General features: G+C 37.5%; 1 protein-coding gene and 1 pseudogene across 2 annotated transcripts in view; both read left to right on the top strand.

Annotated features, from left to right (window-relative positions):
* Positions 1-21058, top strand: part of THSD7B (thrombospondin type 1 domain containing 7B) — a 1048668-nt gene that overhangs the window by 932123 nt on the left and 95487 nt on the right. The gene's annotated exons all lie outside the window — the stretch shown is intronic.
* Positions 19869-20911, top strand: LOC114113191 (NADH dehydrogenase (ubiquinone) complex I, assembly factor 6-like; annotated as a pseudogene).

Genomic DNA, 21058 nt, shown 5'->3' with positions numbered 1-21058 from the left:
TGTACTTTGTAGGAGGATGGTTTTCAAAAACTGAAAAACATTCTCATACAAAGTATCAAAAATTAATTAACTCATTAATAATTAAAGCAGTATGATTGTAAGGTTCAGGGATTAGAGAGGACAGGAAACTATTAACAAGGTTGGAATAGCAATTGTTTTATTTGGACTAGATTGAATTTATGCTCCTACTGTAAACAACTAAAGAGTAAAATATACAAAACAGCAGTTTTAAGATATTGGCTCATATGTAGCATGCAACCATGATCCTAAGAGAAGAAAACCAAATGATGTGAGTCTTACAATCACCATGGCTTTCTGGGTAAAGGGATTGTCTGGATGGTGATGCCAGGGATGTGATGCCTACAAGATCATGGTGAGGAGGCAGAGGTCAAATGTCAGATAGGACATGGCTGAAGTTTGAAGAGTAAACTACTGAAGGGGTGTGTGTGTGTGCTCCATCGTGAAGTCATACCTGACTCTCTGCAACCCCATGGACTGTGGCCTGCCAGGCTTCTCCGTCCATGAGATTTCCCAGGCAAGAATATTGAGTTGGGTTGCCATTTCTTCTCCAACTGAAGAGGGTCGCTTCAGTTCAGTCACTCAGTCGTGTCCGACTCTTTATGACCCCATGGACCGCAGCACGCCAGGTTTCCCTGTCCATCACCAACTCCCAGAGCTTGCTCAAACTCATGTCCATCGAGTCAATGATGACATCCAACCATCTCATTCTCTGTTGTCCCTTTCTCCTCCTGCCTTCAGTCTTTCCCAGCATCAGGATCTTTTCCAATGAGTCAGTTCTTTGCATCAGGTGGCTAACGTACTGTAGCTTCAGCTTCAGCATCAGTCCTTCCAATGAATATTGAGGACTGATCTCCTTTAGGATTGACTGGTTCAATCTCCTTGCAGTCCAAAGGACTCTCAGGAATCTTCTCCAACACCACAGATCAAAAGCATCAATTCTTCTGTGCTCAGCTTTCTTTATGGTCCAACTGTCACATCCATACATGACTATTGGAAAAACCATAGCTTTGACTATATAGATGGACCTTTGTCAGAAAGGAATGTCTCTGCTTGTCTAGCTTTTCTTACAAGAAACAAGCATCTTTTAATTTCATGGCTGCAGTCACCATATGTAGTGATTTTGGAGAACAAGAAAATAAAATTTCCATTGTTTCCCCATGTATTTGCTATGAAGTTATGGGACCAGATGTCATGATCTTCATTATTTGAATGCTGAGTTTAAGCCAGCTTTTTCACTCTCCTCTTTCACTTTCCTCAGGAGGCTCTTTAGTCCTCTTTAGCTAGGCAAATAAAGAAATCTATTGTTGGCCAAAAAGTTTGTTCTCATTTTTCCAAAAGATATTACAGAAAAACTTGAACAAACATTTTTGCCCAATCCCGTAGACATCTAGATGGAGGTCTCTTTAAATTCTTATTTTTTAAAAAAAAATTCTTATTTAAATACTAATTTACTCATCCATGGAGCAAAACTGCATAAGTCCACACAAGAAATGGCTCCTGGGAAGCTACAAGCTGTACACATTCCACAGATCACCTAAGTCTGAGAGAGATTGTAATTCTATCCAACCTGTAAAGAGGTAGCTCTGCAAGCTCTCAAGGATCTAACAAGGGTTATGCCTTAGGAGGAGGGCTAACGTAGCGCTAAAGTCCACTCTAGAATTACCCTAATAAAATTTACACAAAACTTAGAAGGATCAAGGAGATTCACAAGTAACTTCACTGTGTGGCAAAACAAACTTCAGCATACTTATATGGAAGACAAAAAATTTAATTGAAAACAAAAGTTTAACAATATAGCATTCAGAGTGTCTAAGGGTGGTTAGTGACTAGTAGAAGGCATGATCTCGGCTTAGGCAGGGCTGATAATATTTTGTTTCTTGAACTCTGGGCTGGTGTCTAATTAAACTATTGGATGTTTTATGTATATCTTGCATTCACCATTTTCCTAAATTTTATTTTGGTTGCTTTCTTTATTGGTTCACATATTTAGGTTTTCCTAATCATATGATCATGCAAACTATGTATAATCATATAACCTGCAAATAATTACTTTTATCTAACTTTTTGATATTTACATAACTTTCTCTGGACATATTGTTTTAAAAAGAGCTTTCTAAATAATGCTAAAAATGAAATTTAAATTATTTCAGTTTTTTCCTGGTGTTTATCATAATGTGTTTGAGCCATTTTTTATATTAAAATTTAGTTTATTTACAGTGTTATATTACTTTCAAGTGAATAGCATAGTGATTCAGTATTTTACAGATTATACTCCATTGAAAATTATTATAAAATAATGGCTATAATTCCCTATTTTATGTAATGTATAATTATTACTTACCTATTTTATACATAACAGTTTTTATCTCTTCTACTTACCTGTCCCCACTGGTAATCACTAGTTGGCTTTCTGTATCTATGATTTTATCTCTGTTTTTCTATATACATTCACTTCATTTTTTTTTAGATTCCACATATAAGTGATATCTTACAGTATTTGTGTTTCTCTGTCTTACTTATTTCACTAAGCATGATATTCTCTAGGTTCATCCACATTTCTTTTCTTTCACTCATTTTAAGGGCTGAATAATATTTCATTGTATTCATAGAACACATCTTCTTCATCCATTTGTCTATTGATGGACATTGAGGTTGCTTCCATATCTTGGATACTGTAAATAGTACTAATACAACACTGGAGTTTATGCATCTTTTTGAATTACTGTCTTAGGAAGGTTTTGGTTGCTTTTATCTGTTTTTTCTGGGTATGTGGCCGGGAGTGGACTGTTGATTCATATGGTAGTTCTATTTTTAGTTTTGTGAGGAACCTCCATACTGTTTTCCATAGTGACTGAACTAATTTACATTTGCACCAACAGTGTACAAGGGTTTCCTTTTCTCCACACCCTTGCCAACATCTGTTATATGTAGATATTTGAATGATAGCCACGCTGACTGGTATGAAGTGGTGTCTCATTGTGGTTTTGAGTTACATTTCTCTAACAATTAGTGATATTCAGAATCTTGTCATGTGCCTGTTATCCATTTGAAAAAAAAAAGTCTATTCAGTTCTTCTGCCCATTTTCTTTGTTTGGGTTGTTTGTTTTTGGCATTATGTTGTATGAATTATTTGTATAGTTTGGATACTAACCCCCTGTTAGTCATATCTTTTATAAGTCCTTTCTCACATTCCATAGATTGTCTTTTCATTTTGTCCACAGTTTCCCTGATACGTAAAAATGTTTGAGTCTGTCCCATTTGCTTATTTTCACTTTTATTTCTTTTGCTTTCGGAGATAAATTCCCCCAAAATAGTGCTGTGGATTTATATTATATAGTCTTCTGTCTATGTTCACTTCTATGAGTTTTATGGCTGCAGATCTTACATTTAGGTCTTTAACCCATTTGAGTTTATTTTTGTATATGTGTGGGGTAATGTTCTAATCTCACTGTTTTTCATTTAGCTGTCAAGTTTTCCCAGAACTACTTATTGAAAAGAATGTCTTTAATCTATTGTATATTCTGGCCTCCTTTATTGTAGATTAATTAACCATAGGTGCTGTGTGCTTAGTCACTCATTTGTGTCTAACTCTTTTCTACCACATGGACCGTAGTCTTCCAGGCTCCTCTGTCCATGGGGATTCCCCAGTCAAGAATACTGGAGTGGGTTGCCATGCCCTCCTCCAGGGGATCTTCCCAACCCAGGGATAGAACCCAGGTCTCCCACATTGCAGGTGGATTCTTTACCGTCTGAGTCACCAGGGAAACCCACATAGGTGTGTCAGTTTATTTCTGGGCTCTCAGTTTTGTTCCATTGATCTGTGTTTTTGTGCCAGCACCATTCTATTTTGATTCCTGTAGCTACCAGGAATTATTATCTGGTATTATCACCAGGGAGAATGGGCAGAAGGAAAATAGGCAGAAGAACTGAATAGACTTTTTTTTTTTAATGGATAGCAAGCACATGAAAAGATTCTGAATATCACTAATTATTAGAGAAATGTGAATCAAAACCACAATGAGATACCACTTCACACCACTCAGCATGGCTATCATTAAAATATCTACATATAACAATTATTACCTAGCTATAATTTAGATTTTACAGCTATTATTTAGGCATTCCTAAGATGTCTTTTTGTGGTACAGTCTAAAATCAGGAACTGTAATACCTACACCTTTGTTCTTCTTTCTAAAGGTCACTTTGTCAATTAGAGATCTTTTGTGATTCCATATGAATTTTAGGATTATTTGTTCCAGTTTTTTAAAAAATATCATGGTTATTTTGATTGGTATTGCATCAAATATGTAGATTGCTTTGGGCAGTATGGCCACTTTAACAAATGGCAGCCCACTCCAGTACTCTTGCCTGGAAAATCCCATGAACAGAGGAATGTGGTAGGTTACAGTCCATGGAGTCACAAAGAGTTGGACACGACTGAGCGACTTCACTTCCAACCCAAGAGCACTAGAATATCTTTCCATTTCTTTATGTCATCTTCAATTTCCTTTATAAATGTTTTATAGTTTTATATAGACTACAGGACTTTCATCTATTGATTAAGTTTATACATAGGTATTTTATTCTTTTTGATATGATTTTAAACAGGATTGCTTTTTTACTTTCTCATTCCTATAGTTCAGTATTAGTGTATTGAAAAGAAACAGATTTCTGTATATTAATAGGGTATCGTGAAACTTTGCTGAATTTATTCATTCTAATAATTCTCAGGTGGAAACTTTAATGTTTTCTGTACAAAGTATCACGTCATTTTCTAGTAGAGACAGTTTTACTTCTTTCCAATTTGAATATCTTTTATTTATTGTTTTGAAATCATGAGGGCATGTTAAGAGTGGGCATCTTTGTCTCATTCCTGAATTTAGAGGAAAGACTTTCAGCTTTTCACTGTCAAGTATGATGTTAGTTAAGTGTTTGTCATAAATTGCCTTAATTATATAGAGGAAAATTCCCTCAATACACACTTGGATGAGAGTTTTTATCATGTATAATGTTGAATTTTGTCAAATTCTTTTTCTGTATCTATTGAGATGATCTTGCAATATTCATCTTTCCTTCTATTCATGTGGTACATCACAGTAATTGATGATCTGATATAAATCCTACTTGATCATGGCATATGGTCCTTTTTATATGTTGTTGGATTTGTTTTGCTAATATTTTGTTGAGGATATTTTCATCTATATCCATCATAGTTTTTGGCTGGTAATTTTCTTTTTAGTAGTGTCTTTCTCTGGTTTCAGTATCAGGGTAATGATGGCCTTGTAGAATGAATTTGGGAGCTGAGCTATTTCAGCTATTCTCTTGTATTGTTGTAAAGGGGTGTTTGCTCTGACCAATGTGTTCTATTGACAAAACTCTGTTAGCGTTTGCCCAGCTTCATTTGGTACTCCATGACCAACCTTGCCTTTTACTCCAGCGATCTCTTGACTTCTTACTTTTGCATTCCAATCCTGTATGGTGAAAAAGATGTGTTTTTTAGCGTTAGACCTCGAAGGTCTTATAAGATTTCATAGAACTAATCAACTTCAGTTTCTTTGACACCAGAGGTTGGAGCATCAGTTCAGTTCAGTTCAGCCGCTCAGTCATGTCTGACTCTTTTCAGCCGTGTGGACTGCAGCATGTCAGGTTTCCCTGTCCATCACCAACTCCAAGAGCTTGCTCAAACTCATGTCCATTGAGTCAGTGATGACATTAAACCATCTCATCCTCTGTTTTCCCCTTCTCCTCCTGCCTTCAGTCTTTCCCAGCATCAAGGTCTTTTCAAATGAGTCAATTCTTTGCATCAGGTGGCCAGAGTATTATAGCTTCAGCTTCAGCATCAGTCCTTCCAATGAATATTCAGAACTGATTTCCTTTAGGATTGACTGGCTTGATCTTACAGTCCAAAGGACTCTCAAGAGTCTTCTCCAAAACCCAAAAGCATCAATTCTTCGGCACTCAAATTTTTTTATAGTCCAACTCTCACACCCATACATGACTGCTGGAAAAACCATAGCTTTGACTAGATGGACCTTTGTCAGCAAAGTACTGTCTCTGCTTTCTAATGTGCTGTCTAGGTTGGTCATAGCTTTTCTTCCAAGGAGCAAGCATCTTTTAATTTCATGGCTGCAGTCACCATCTATGGTGAGTTTGGAGCCCAAAAAAATAAAGCTTGTCAGTGTTTCCATTTTCCCCCCATCTTTTTGCCATGAAGTGATGGGACCAGATGCCATGATCTTCGTTTTCTGAATGGTGAGTTTTAAGCTAGTGTTTTTCAGTCTCATCTTTCACTTTCATCAAGAGGCTCTTCAGTTCCTCATGTCTTTCTGCCACAGGGTTGGTGTCATCTGCATACCTGAGGTTATTACTATTTCCCCTGGCAATCTTAATTCCAGCATAGACTTGGATTACTGTGATGTTGAATGGTTTGCCTTGGAAACAAATGAAGATCATTCTGTTATTTTTGAGATTGCATCCAGCTAATGCATTTCAGGCTCTTCTGTTGACTTTGAGAGTTACTCCATTTCTTCTAAGGGATTTTTGTCCACAGTAGTAGATGCAATGTTCATCTTAATTAAATTTGTGCATCTGAATTACATTTGTCCATGCCTGTCTATTTTAGTTCACTTATTCCTAAGATGTCTATGTCCACTCTTGCCATCTCCTCCTTGACCATGTCTGATATACCATGATTCATGGACCTAACATTCCAGGTTCCTATGCAAGACTGTTCTTTACAGCGTCAGACTTGATTTTCACCACCAGACACTGATCATCTTTTCCACTTTGGCCCAGCCATTTCATTGCTTCTGGAGCTAGTAGTAATTGCCCTCTGTTCTTCCCCAGTAGCATACTGGACATCTTTTCCCCTGGGGCCTTGTCTTTTGCTGTCACGTCCTTTTGCCTTTTCATACCTTTTGTGGGATTCTTGCAGCAAGGATACTGGAGCTGTTTGCCATTCCTTCTTCCAGTGGAACACTTTTTGTCAGAACTCTCCACTGTGATCCATCCATCTTGGCTGGCCTTGCATGGCATGGCTCATAGCTGCCTTGAGTTAAACCCCCACTGCCATGACAAGGTTGTGATACATGGAGGTGCCGTTTCTTCTAGGTTGTCTAATTTGTTGACATATAGCTATGTTTTATCTTATGATTTTTTTAAAAAAATTTCTGTGGTATCACTCATCAGTCCTCATCTTTCACTTCTTATTTTCTTTATTTGTTTCCCTCTCTTTTCTTCTTGGTGAGCTTGTGGAAAAGGTTTCTCAATTTTGTTTATCTTTTTTTAAAAAACTACCTCTTGGTTTCACTGATCTTTTTTTTTTTATCATGATTTTATTCCTTCTCTGATCTTTTTTATTTTCTTCCTTCTGCTGACTTTGGGTTTTGATTGTTCTTTTTCTAGTTCTTATAGGTAGTGTTAAGCTTTTTGAGGTTTTTCCTGTTCCCTGAGGAAGGACTGCATGGTTATAAACTTCCCTCTGAGATCTGCTATACTGCGTCCCATAGATTTTTGAGTATTATGTTTGCATCTTCATTGACCCATTGGTTTTTTAGTAGCATGTTGTTGTTCAGTCTCCATGTGTTTGTTGTTTTCCCATTGTTTGTTATTTATCTTTCTATAATCGATACCTAGTTTCATAACATTGTTGTTGGAAAAAATGCTTGATATAATTTCTGTCCTCTTAATTTGTTGAGATTTGTTTTGTGATTTAGCATGTGATCTATAGAACATCCCATGTGTACTTGAAAAGAATATGTTTTCTGCTGTTTTGGAATGTAATATCTTGTGGATGTCTGTTAAGTTCTCCTTGCCTATTGTGTCATGTAAGACCACTGTTGCCTTATTGATTCCCCGCCCCCCACCCAATGATCTGTCCATTTATGTAAATGAGGTATTAAACTTCCCTACCACTATTGTAATATTGTCAGTTTCTGCTCCTATGACTCTCAGTATTTGCTTTATGTATTTAAGTGCTCCTATATTTGGTGCACATATGTTAATGAGTGTAAACCCTCTTCTTGTATTGATCCCTTTATCATTATATAATGCCCTTCTTTACCTTTTGTAACAGCCTTTGTTTTAAAGTTCATTTTATCTGATACGAGTATTGCTACCTCTGCTTTATTTTCTTTTCATTTTTCATGAAATATTTTTAATGCCCTCACTTTCAGTCTATGTGTTTCTTTAGGTCTAAAATGAGTCTCTCATTGGCAGCGTATTGAATGGTCTTGTTTTGCTACCCAGTAAATATTTGTCCAATTCATTGATATTTAAAGTAATTATTGAGAGCATGTACCTATTTCATATCTTTTTTTCCAGATGCTTTTTAACTCTTTCTGTTCATGGATTCTTGTTGGGTATTTTTGCCCACAGACTGACAACTTACTTTAGGAATATATTTGTATTTCTTTTTAATTTTGTTTAATTATTATAGATTTTGATTCATGACTACCATGGGGTTCATATACATTGACCTATATCAAGTTATAAATCAATAATTGTTAATATTCAAACATCCTACAAGATTTATATTTTTACTCCCTTCCCCCGCATTTTGTGATTTTATCATATTTTGCATCTTTATGCTTATCACTTTACTGTTCATCGTAGCTATATTTGCTTTTACAATTTTTTTAATCTTTTAATCTCCATACTTACTTATTTAAGTGGTTGACCATCAATCATTACTATATATTTGCCTTTCCTAGTGGAATTTTCCCTTTCCTGTATGTTCTTTTTTTCTCTGCTTAGAAAGCCCTTTTATCATTTCTTTTAGGATAGGTTAGGATCAATGAATTATTTTAGTTTTTACTTACCTGAAATATTCTTTATTTCTCTTTATTTTTAAATGATAATCTTACTGGGTAGAGTATCCTAGGTGCAGGATGTTCCATTTCAGCATTTTAAATATATCATGCCACACCTTTCTGCCTCAAAAGTTTCTGTAGAGAAGTCAGCTGACAACCTTAAGGAGATACCCTTTTATATGCACTGTGATTTTCTTTTGCTGCATTTAGAATTCTCTTTTTATCTTTAACTTTTGCCATTTTAATTATGATTTTTTTTTGATGTAGGTTGATTTTAGTTCATCTTATTGGGGACCCTCTGTGCTCCCTGTATACTTGGATATTTATTTCCTTCTTCAGTTTTGGGAAGTTTTCAGCTATAATTTCATCAAATACATTTTTAATCTCCATTTCTCTTTCTTCTCCTTCTGAGACCCCCACAGTATAAATTTTAATATGATTAAAGTATCTCAGCAATCTCATTTATTTCCATTATTTATTTTTTGTTTGTTTTGACTAATCTGATTGGATGATTTCCAGTATTCTGTCTTCCAGATTACTTATACCTTCTTCTGTATCACTTAGTCTGCTATTAATTTTTTCTTGTTTTTTATTTCATGTGTTGAATTCTTCATTTCTCATTTTGTCGTTTATGTTTTATATTTCCTGTTAACACATTCACTTTGTATATCATCTCTTTTCCCTAATTCAGTTACCATTTTTATTACTAATGCCTTGAAAAAGGATGCACAGCTAATCATTGCCCCTAGGTCTTTCACCCCTGTCCTTTTGTGGAACCACTCAACAGGGCTGGTGGGGCCCATGTGGACTTGTATCAGGGGGTAAGCTGGGGTGAAGCAACTGCCATTAGAGATCTGGGCTCCTGCAAAGGTGCTGCTTGAATAAACACCAACAATGGCTGCCACAGCCCTACCCAGGCCCCTCTCTGGGAACAGGTTGCCTTTGCATCTTATGGTCAAGTCTTTTCCTTGGTCAAGGCCACTCCAAATCCAGTGCCACAGCATGGAGTGAATGGAGCTGGAGTGTTCACTTTGCTTGGGTTGGGACATGTGGCAAGGTAGTACAGAGAAACCCACCATCTACTAGAACAGACCTCTTTCCACCCTGCTTTAGGGGCTAGCCAGCATAGCACATTCCTCATGAGCTGTGTCCAGGCTTCTTACAGCCCTTGTCTTATTCCCATTCATTCTCCAACCAGCCAAGGAGAACCTGCATATTGTCTCCCCTGCATATTATCTCCTTAGCTAATTTTGAGAATACACACACACACACACACACACACACACACACACATATATATATATATAGAGAGAGAGAGAGAGAGAGAGAGAGAGAGAGAGAGAGCGCTCAGATGGTAAAGAATCTGCCTGCAATGCAAGAGACTCAGGTTCTATCCCTGGGTTAGAAAGATCCCCAGGAGAAAGGAATGGCTATTCACTCCAGTATTTTTGCCTGGAGCTTTCCACGGGCAGAGGAGCCTGCCATGCTATAGTACATGTGGTCATAGAGTTAGACATGACTAAGTGACTCTCACTTTCATGTGTGTGTGTGTGTGTGTGTGTGTGTTCAAAAATCCCCCTGGTGGAAGAAATTTTTGTGTCTTTTACTGTATCTCTTTTCATTGTCATTTCATTTATTGTTTTTTCTCTTCTTTTAGTTATATTTCCCAGAAGTTTGTTCATTTTAGTGATTTTAATTTTTTTCCAATTCTTTTTTATTTTCTAATTTATTTTTGTTTATTGTACTTAATCTATTTTCTTTGAGTTGTAAAGTACTTATTTTTCCAAATAAAATAAGACACTTGTTAATGTGTGTTAATACTGCATTTTGTAGTAATGAAAACATTCAAGGGTATTAATACCAAGGATATTTTAGGATTTATTTATAATAGAATTGGGCAGTGTAAGACCAGCTGGAATATTGAGAGTTTGGCTCTGTCCATAAATCTGATACTAAGTGCTCTCATTGGACAATCACATTTATCTCTCATGCTAGTAGTAAGGTCATGCTTAAAATCTTGCATGCTAGGCTTCACCATTATGTAAACCAAGAACTTCCAGACGTCCAAGCTGGGTTTAGGAAAGGAAAAGAAAGTGGAGATCAAATTGCCAACGTTCGCTGGATTATAGAGAAAGCAAGGAAATTTCAGAAATACATTTAACTCTGTTTCATTGACTACACTGAAGACTTTGACTATATGGATCATGACAAACAGTGGAAAGCTCTTAGAGAGATGGGAATACCAGACCGTCTTACCATCTTTCTCTCTTGAGAAACCTGTATGCCGGTCAAGAAGCAACAGTTAGAACACTGTATGGAACAACTGATTGGTTCAAGATCAAGAAAGGAGTGTGACAGTGCTATCTGCTGTTACCGTGCTTATTTAATCTATACACTGAGCACATTATGAGGAATGCTGGGCTGGATGAGTTATAAGCTGAAATCAAGATAAGCAGGAGAAACATCAACAACCTCAGATATGTGGATGCTACCACTGTAATGGCAGAAAGCAGAGGAGCTAAAGAGCCTTTTGATGAGGGTGAAGGAGGAGAGTGAAAGAGCCAGCTTAAGACTAAATATTAAAAAAAAAAAACAAAAAACCCACTAAGATCAGGGCATCCAGCCCAATTCAGTTCAGTTCAGTTCAGTTCAGTCCCGTCCCTCAGTCGTGTCCGATTCTGTGACCCCGTGAATCACAGCACGCCAGGTCTCCCTGTCCATCACCAATTCCCGGAGTCTACTCAAACTCATGTCCATTGAGTCAGTGATGCCATCCAGCCATCTCATCCTCTATCGTCCCCTTCTACTCCTGCCCTCAATCCCTCCCAGCATCAGGGTCTTTTCCAATGAGTCAACTCTTCACATTAGGTGGCCAAAGTATTGGAGTTTCAGCTTTAGCATCAGTCCTTCCAATGAACACCCAGGACTGATCTCCTTTAGGATGGACTACTTGGACCTCCTTGCAGCCCCATTACTGCGTGTTAAATAGAAGGGGAAAAATGGAAGTAGTGAGAGGTTATCCTATTCTTGGGCTCCAAAATCACTGTAGACGATAACTGCAGCCATGAAATCAGAAGATGATTGCTTCTTGGCAGGAAAGCACTGACAAACCAAGGCACTGTGTTGAAAAGTAGAGACGTTACTCTGCCGACAAAGGTCCATGTAGTCAAAGCTATAGTCTTCCTAGTGGTCACATATGGTTGTGAGAGCCGGATCATTAAGAAGGCAGAATGTCAAAGAATTGATACTTTTGAACTGTGGTGCTGGAGAAGACTCCTGAAATTCCCTTGGACAGCAAGGAGATTAAACTAGTAAATCTTAAGGGAGATCAACCCTGAATATTCGCTAGAAGGACTGATGCTGAAGCTGAAGCTCCAGTATTTTGGCCATCTGATGCAAACAGACAACACACTGGAAAAGTCCTTGATGCTGGAAGAGATTGAGGGCAGAAGGAGAAGAGTGCATCAGAGGACGAAGGTTGGACAGCATTACTGATTGAATGAACGTGAATTTGGGCAAACTCTGGGAGATGGTGAGGGACAGGCAGGCCTGGCACGCTGCAGTCTGTGGGGTTGCAAAGAGTTGGACATAACTAGGCGACTGAACAGCAACAACTCTCATTTTCAGTGTTATCAAATAAGACTTTAAGATACACATGTTCTTGTGCCTTAAATACTTTTTATGAAATATATGTAAGTTTTTAAATTTCAAAGATGTTTTTACTTATTTACTCATTTTTATTTATTTCTATTTGCTCTAAAAAATGTGGTTTGTTTGGGAGACTCATGTATGATCAAAATTTGTTAATGTTCCACTATACTTGAAAAATATTAGCTATTGCCTTTCTTAGGATGAAAGAACATATGTGGAAAAATTCGGCTCTACTTATTATAATTTTCAATATCCTTGTGTCCATATTTGTCATTAGCCATTTGAAAAGTTATAGACTTTGGTCTACTAGAGTATGCTATTACAATTTTATTTCTGTCAGATTCTCCTTGCCTTTATAATTGTGTTTCATTTCTATGTTTGATACCATAGTATTTAGCACAACAAACTTCATAAATGTTTGCTTCAATAATTTTTAGTTGATCTTTTTTTTCATCAAAACTTTGTCTTTTTATTCTATTTTTGTCTTCCTGTTGCTTTACTTTCTTTTTATGTGTGTTATCTTTGCTCATATTTTTCTATGCTATTTTCTTTTCAAAAAGACTTCTAAAATAAGTATACATTCATTTTTTGGTTTTTCATAGGACTGTTTAAAATTTTTTCTAATTTGTATAAACTGATGACTGTCATGTTTTATGTTTTAAAAGAAGGATCCTTGAAATTTCAGTTGTTTCCATTGGCTTCATGGGCTATGCCTTTTGTTTTTCCATGCACTAGAATAATTTAACATTATTCCTTTCTTTCATTTTTATAAACAAAATTGAATATATATATATTCCTCGATTCTAAACTTATGAAAAACAGTATATTATGAACCCTGTATATCAAACTATTTAGCTTGCTTATATTTCTCCCTAAAACCTATCTGTGTCACTGTGTGCTTAGTTGCTCAGTCATGTCCTACTCTTTGCTACCTCATGGATTGTAGCCTGCCGGGCTTCTCTGTCCTTGTGATTTGTCAGGCAAGAATACTGGAGTGAGTCGCCGTTTCCTCCTCCAGGGGATTTTCCTGACCCAGGAATCAAACTGCATCTCCAGTGTCTCCTGAATTGCAGGCAGATTCTTTACTCATTGAGCCACTGCTGCTGCTGCTGCTGCTGCTGCTGCTGCTGCTGCTGCTGCTGCTGCTGCTGCTGCTGCTGCTAAGTCGACTCAGTCGTGTCCGACACTGTGCGACCCGACCCCATAGACAGAAGCCCACCAGACTCCCCCATCTCTGGGATTCTCCAGGCAAGAAAACTGGAGTGGGTTGCCATTTCCTTCTCCAATGCATGCAAATGAAAAGTGAAAGTGAAATCGCTCAGTTGTGTCTGACTCTTCGAGACCCCACGGACTGTAGCCTACCGGGCTCCTCCACCCATGGGATTTTCCAGAGGAAGCCCCAATTGTCATTATAATCTTATCTGATATTATACCTATACGTAGATGATTTTGTCAGTTTCTGTGTCTCACATAATCATATATTATTTATAGATGTCTGCATAGGAAATGTTAGTCTTTTTTTTTTATTAGACCATTTTTGCCTTTAAGTGCATGTTACTCTTGTTCTAGTTATAAATATTACCTCAAGCAAGTTGAAATGACACCTCATTCTTCTGTTTGCTTCATTTTAACAAAATTTCAAGTGCTTCATTGCATTCTAAGGCCATCGCCATTTTCCCTACATTTTGCCTCTCATTTTCGCCTTTGCCAGATACTTTTTTGTGCGTGCTGCGTTATTTTGTTACGTAGTGTTTGATGGTTTCGGTTTTTACATGAGCATTTTCCTCTTCCAGTTCTAGGCCTTCTTTTTAACTTTCCATTTTACATTTAGAGTATAGCCAATTAACAATGTTGTGTGAGTTTCAGGTGGACAGTAAAGGGACTTAGCCATACATACGCGTGAATCTGTTCTCCCCCAGATTCCCCTCCACATCCAGGCTACATGTCATGCAGAGCAGTGCCCTGTGCTAGTAGGTGCTTACTGTCTAGGACATTTTCAGTAATCTTCTAATAAAATATGAATTTCACAAATTAAAATGCACAAAATTTAAAGTTACAATTTTATACCTTTTTACTTTTTATACATCTGATTAAAAACCAAACACATCAAAATATGGGCTGATTTTAGCACCCTTCAGTCAGTTCAGTTGCTCAGTCATGTCCAACACTTTGTGACCCCATGAACTGCAGTATGCCAGGCTTCCCTGTCCATCACCAACTCCAGGAGCTTGCTCAAACTCATGTCCATCAAGTTGGTGATGCCATCCAACCATCTCATTGTCTGGCATCCCCTTCTCCTCCTGCCTTTAATCTTTCCCAGCATCAGGGTCTTTTCCAATGAGTCAGTTCTTTGCATCAGGTGACCAGAGTATTGGAGTTTCAGCTTCAGCATCAGTCCTTCTAATGAATATTCAGGACTGATTTCTTTTAGGATTGACTGGTTGGATCTCCTTGCAGTCCAACTCTCAAGAGTCTTCTCCAACACCACAATTCAAAAGCATTGATTCTTCAGCACTCAGCTTTCCTTATGGTCCAACTCACATCCATACATGACTACTGGAAAAACCATAGCTTTAACTAGACACATCTTTACTTTTCAGTATATATGCACAGTTCCCAGCCCCAACTTAGTCACTCTCTGTATTTCTTTCACACATTTTACTTTTATCTTCTTGTAGTAAGAATAATATAATATCTACTCTCATATCTGAAATTATTAGCTTAATAGTATGTCTTTTACATTATATAAATGGAATCACACAATATATGTGTGTGATTAGCTTATTTTGCTCAATATGTCTTTGAGATTTATAAGTGTTGGTGAGAAGGTCAGTAGTTTGTCCTTTTTGTTGCTTAATAGTATTTTATTATAGGCATAGTTTATTTTCAGTTCTCTTGTTAGCAGACATTTGGGTCATTTTCAATTTAGGACTGTTATGAATATAGCTTCTTTGAGTATTCTATGCATCATTTGTAGATATGTGCACTCATTTTTCTTGAGTACATATTTAGGAAAGAAATAGCTGGGCCATAGAATAAGAGTATATTTATTAAGAGAAATGGTCAGACAATTTTTGAAGTTATAGAATTATTTTAGATTAATTTCAGCAATATGTGAATGTTTTAATTCTAATATATCTTCATCTACATTTGAAGTTTGGGGTGTTTTTTTTTTCATTCTTTAAAAAAAATTTTTTTTTGAAGGATAATTGCTTTACAGAATTTTGTTGCTTTCTGTAAAACCTCAACATGAATCAGCCATAGGTATACATATATCCCCTCCTTTTTGAACCTCCCTCCCATCTCCCACCCAATCTCAACCCTCTAGGTTGATCCAGAGCCCCTGTTTGAGTTTCCTGAGCCATCCAGCAAATTCCCATTGGCTATCTGTTTTACATAAAGTAACATAAGTTTCCATGGTACTCTCTCCATACATTTCACCCTCTCCTCCCCTCTCCCCATGTCCATAATTCTATTCTCTATGTCTATTTCTCCATTGCTGCCCTAAAAATAAATCTTTAGTGCCATTTTTCTAGCTTCAGTATGTACGCGTTAGAATACGATATTTATATTTCTCTCTCTGACTCACTTCACTCTGTATAATAGGTTCTAGGTTCATCCACCTCATCAGAACTAACTCAAATGCATTCCTTTTTATGGCTGAGTAATATTCCATTCTGTATGTGTACTACCACTTCTTTATCCATTCATCTGTCAATGGACATCTAGGTTACCATGTTCTAGCTATTGTAAGTAGTCCTGCAGTGAACAATGGGATACATGTGTCTTTTTCAATTTTGGTTTCCTCAGGGTATATGCCTAGGAGTGGGATTGCTGGGTCAGATGGTGGTTTTATTCCTAGTTTTTTAAGGAATCTCTGTACCGTCCTCCATAGTGTCTGTCTCAATTTACATTCCCACCAACAATGCAAGAGTGTTCCCTTTTCTCCACACCCTCTCCAGCATTTATTGTTTGTAAACCTTTTGATGATGGCCATTCTGACCCGTGTAAGGAGATATCTCATTGTGGTTTTGATTTGTATTTCTCTAATAATGAACGATGTTGAGGATCTTTTCATGTGTTTGTTAGCCATCTGTCTTTGGAGAAATGTCTGTTTAGGTCTTTTTCCCACTTTTTGATTGGGTTGTTTGTTTTCCTAGTATTGAGTTGTATTAGCTGCTTTTATATTTTGGAAATTAATCCTTTGTCAATTGTTTCATTTGCTGTTATTTTCTCCCATTCTGAGGGCTGTCTTTTCACCTTGCTTATAGTTTCCTTCGCTGTGCAAAAGCTTTTGAGTTTAATCAGGTCCCACTTGTTTACTTTTGTTTTTATTTCCATTACTCTAGGAAGTGGGTCATAGAAGATCTTGCTTTGATTTATGTCATCGAGTGTTCTGCCTATGTTTTCTTCTAAGAGTTTTATAGTTTCTGGTCTTAGGTCTTTAATTCATCTTGAATTTATCTTTGTATGTGGTATTAGGAAGTGTTCTGATTTCACTCTTTTGCATGTAGCTGTCCAGTTTTCCCAGCACCATTTATTGAAGAGGCTGTCTTTGCCCCATTGTATATTCTTGCCTCCTTTGTCAAAAATAAGTTACCCATAGGTGCATGGGTTTATGTCTGGGCTTTCTATCTTGTTCCATTTTTCTATGTTTCTGTTTTTGTGCCAGTATCATACTGATGACTGTAGCTTTGTATATAATCTGAAGTCAGGAAGGTTGATTCCTCCAGCTCCATTCTTCTTTCTCAATACTACTTTGGCTATTTGGAGTCTTTTGTGTTTCCATATGAATTGTGAAATTTTTTGTTCTAGTTCTCTGAAAAACGCCATTGGTAATTTGATAGGGTTGCATTGAATCTGTAGATTGCATTTGGTAGTATAGGCATTTTCACAATATTGATTCTCCCTACCCAGGAACATGGAATAACTCTCATTCTGTTTACGTCATCTTTGATTTCTTTCTGTGTACATCGTTTTTTTTTATTTTCTGTGTACAGTTTGTTTGTCTCCTTAGGTAAATTTATTCCTAGATATTTAATTCTTTTTGTTGTAATGGTGAATGGGATTGATTCCCTAATTTTTCTTTCTGATTTTTATTGTTAATGTATAGAAATGCAAGTGATTTCTCCATATTGATTTTGTATCCTGCAACTGTGCCAAATTCACTGGTTAGCTCTAATAATTTTCTGATACTATCTTCAAGATTTTCTATGTACAGTATCATGTCATCTGCAAACAGTGAGAGATTTACTTCTTCTTTTCTGGTCTGGATTCTTTTTATTTCTTTTTCTTCTCTGATTGCTGTAGGTAGGACTTCCAGAACTATGTTGAATAATAGTGGTGAAAGTGGACATCCTTGTCTTGTTCCTGATCTTAGGGGGAATGCTTTCAGTTTTTCACCATTGAGAATAATGTTTCCTGTGCTGCTGCTGCTAAATCACTTCAGTCGTGTCCAACTCTGTGTGACCCCATAGACAGCAGCCCACCAGGCTCCCCCGTCCCTGGGTTGCCATTTCCTTCTCCAGTGCATGAAAGAGAAAAGTGAAATTGAAGTCGCTCAGTCATGTCCGACTCTTCGCACCCCATGGACTGCAGCCTACCAGGCTTCTCTGCCCATGGGATTTTGCAGATGAGAGTACTGGAGTGGGGTGCCATTGCCTTCCTGTAGGCTTATCATATATGGCCTTTACTATGTTGAAGTAGGTTCGGTCTATGCCCATTTTTTGAAGAGTTTTAGTCATAAATGGGTGCTGAATTTTGTCAAAGTCTTTTTCTGCATCTATTGAGATTATCATATGGTTTTTATCTTTCAATTTGTTAATATAGTGTATCGCATTGATTAATTTGCATATATGGAAGAATCGTTGCATTCCTGGAATAAACCTAGCTTGATCATGGTATATGAGCTTTTTGATGCGTTGCTTAATTCTGCTTGCTAAAATTTTGTTGAGGACTTTTGCATCTATGTTCATCAGTGATATTGGGTGTAGTTTTATTTTTTTGTGTTGTCATTGCCTGGTTTGGTATCGGGGTGATGGTGGCCTCATAAAATGAGTTTGGCCTTCCTCTGCAATTTTTTGAAAGAGTTTTAGAAGAATAGGCATTAGCTCTTCTCTGATGCTGTGTGAAGCCATCTGGCCCTGGGCTTTTGTTTTTTGGGAGATTTTTGTTCACAGCTTCAGTTTCAGTACTTGTAATTGGGTTGTTCATAATTTCTATTTCTTCCTGGTTCAGTTCTGGAAGATTGAACTTTCTAAGAATCTGTCCATTTCTTCCAGGTTATCCATTTTATTACCATATAGTTATTCATAATAGTCTCCTATAATCCTTTGTATTTCTGCATTGTCTGTTGTAACCTCTCCTTTCTCATTTCTAATTTTGTTGATTTGATTCCTCTCTCTCTTTTTCTTGATGAGTCTGGCTAAAGGCTTGTCAGTTTTGTTTATCTTCTTAAAGAATCAGTTTTTAGTTTTACTATCGTTTCTTTCATTTCTTTTTCTTTTATTTCTGCTTGAATCTTTATTATTTCTTTCCTTCTACAAATTTTTTTTTTGGGGGGGTGGTTTGTTCTTCTTTTTCCAGTTGTTTTAGGTATAAAGGTAGGTTGTCTTTTTGATGTTTTTCTTGGTTTTTTTTTTTTTTTGAGGTAAGATTGTATTGATATAAATTTCCCTCTTAGAACTACTTTCATTCCATGTCATGTTTTGAGTTGTCGTGTTTTCATTGCCATTTTTTTCTAGAATTTTTTTGATTTCCCTTTAATTTCTTCAGTAACCTGTTGGTTACTTAGGAAATGTGTTGCTTAATCTCCATGCATTTGTGTTTTTTACAGTTTTTTTTTCTTGTAATTGATATCTAGTCTCATAGCATTGTGGTTGGAGAAGATGCTTGATACAATTTCAATTTTCTTAAATGTACTGAGGTTTGATTTGTGACCCAAGATGTAGTCTATCCTGGAAAATGTTCCATGCGCACTTGAGAAGAAGGTGTATTCTTTTGCATTTGGATGAAATGTCCTGATGATTCAATGAGATCCATATCATCTAATATATCATTTAAGATGTGTGTTTCCTTATTAATTTTCTGTTTTGATGATCTGTCCATTGGTGTCAGTGGGGTATTAAAGTCTCCTACTGGGGGACCGCTGCGGCTCGGCGTCCCCGGCTTTTGTCGCCTCCTGTGGGGCGCTTTCGGAGCCCGTGGCGTCCGGGAGGAGCGTGGCCGCGGGTAGTGGACTTGGCGCTTCGGGAACTGACCGCTATTGCTTGGAGCTGCTGCGGAAACGAGATTATGAAGGCTATTTATGTTCCCTGTTACTCCCTGCCGAATCCAGAAGCTCTGCTTTTGCACTGAGAGCCTTCAATGTGGAACTGGCTCTACGCTTGCAGCTGCTAGTCCCCGATTCCCAGTCCATCCTTCCCCCTTGGCACCAACAGATTAAGGACACTGTCTCTGAGAAGACAATTGGACTGATGCGAACGCAGTTTTGGAAGAAAACTGTGGATGATATATATGGTGACAATCCACCACATCAGCCTGTGGCCATTGAACTGTGGAAGGCTGTCAGAAGACATAATCTGACTAAAAGATGGCTTATGAAAATCATTGATGAAAGAGAAAAAAATTTGGATGACAAAGCATATCGTAATATCCAGGAACTAGAAAATTATGCTGAAAATACACAGAGTTCTCTTCTTTATCTAATACTAGAAATATTGGATATGAAGCACAGGATAAACACCTTTTACATGTTAAGGTGATTTCCCTATGCTGCTTGTATTGACTTGTTACGCATTTGAAGAGAAAAGAGCAGCCTAATTGTTAGATTTCTGAAATCACAGGCATAAAGGATCTTCATGCAGACCATGCTGCCAGTCACATTGGGAAAGCACAAGGCATTGTCACTTGCTTGAGAGCCACACCCTATCACGGTAGCAGAAGAAGGGTGTTCCTTCCCATGGACATTTGTATGCTGCATGGTGTTTCACAAGAGGATTTTCTACGGAAGAGTCAAGATAGGAATGTGAGAGATGTGGTATATGACGTTGCCAGCCAGGCACACTTGCACCTAAAGCACGCTAGGTCCTTCCACAGAAGTGTTCCTGTGAAAGCATTTCCTGCTTTTCTCCAGACTGTAAGTAGCTTAACAGAGTTGCTCTGGAGGACTATTTAAAGAAAATTCAACAAGTGGATTTTGATCTATTCCACCCATCTTTACAGCGGAAGAATCCTTTGCTCCCGTTATCTTTGTATATTCAGTCATGGAGAAAAAGATACTGAAATAATTTCATGGCACTGATATTTATTAGTTTTACGGAAGTATCCTTGATTTAGGGTTCTTGTTTACACACAACAGGAACTACTTAAGGAGGAAATGAATTTATCAGAGGAGTGTGTAGGTCACAGAATGGATGAGAAGTTGCTGTGGGCCCCGTCCCAGCTGCGCTGAGGTGCAGGCCCTGCTTCTGCCGCCAGAGGGCGGGGCAGTGGCAGCTCCTCCTCTCTCACCGTTGCAGAGGAACCGGGAAGGGGCTGAAGTAGGACTGGGTTTGTGTGCTGAGCAGCCAGACCCC

Source organism: Ovis aries, chromosome 2 (genome assembly GCF_016772045.2).
Source record: "Ovis aries strain OAR_USU_Benz2616 breed Rambouillet chromosome 2, ARS-UI_Ramb_v3.0, whole genome shotgun sequence".
Lineage (NCBI taxonomy): Eukaryota > Metazoa > Chordata > Mammalia > Artiodactyla > Bovidae > Ovis > Ovis aries.
This window is presented reverse-complemented; position numbering and strand designations above follow the sequence as displayed.